Below are 493 nucleotides of genomic sequence, written 5' to 3'. Positions count from 1 at the left end.
TTTATTTTCCTGCTTGCTTTAGATTTTTTTTTGTTCGTTTTGTTGTTTTTTTTCAAGGTAAGTCTTAAAATAATAAAAAACTTGAACTGTCTTACCCTTCAAGGGGGCAGGCCATTAGTAATTCCTAACTGAATCTACTAAACCCACCAAGCCCTTGCTGTTTTTCTCCCCTCTCTCTTCCAGGAGCTGCTGATGCAGAACAGGGTTCCTTTTACATCCCAACACCTTCCTCTGCACATTGTCTTGCCTTTTCCCCACGCAGTGCCTGCCAGCACTCCAGAAAGGTTTGCTGCTAGCAGCATGCAGGAGGGGGTTCCTGTGGCAGTAAATTATCACAGATGCCTGCTGTGTTGCATAAGGGGGAGGGGGGGGGTGTAAAAAAGTGTCACAAACATCCGAGGGGGGAGTTGTGACCAAAAGAGATTCTAGTTCCACCACCGCTCAGCTGCCCACATGGAAAAAATACTTGATGGTCTCAGTGCCTTGGCTGCAT

This window comes from Chaetura pelagica, unplaced genomic scaffold (assembly GCF_000747805.2).
Source record: "Chaetura pelagica isolate M959 unplaced genomic scaffold, ChaPel_1.0 scaffold585, whole genome shotgun sequence".
Classification (NCBI taxonomy): Eukaryota; Metazoa; Chordata; class Aves; order Apodiformes; family Apodidae; genus Chaetura; species Chaetura pelagica.
Note: the sequence above shows the minus strand (reverse complement) of the source record.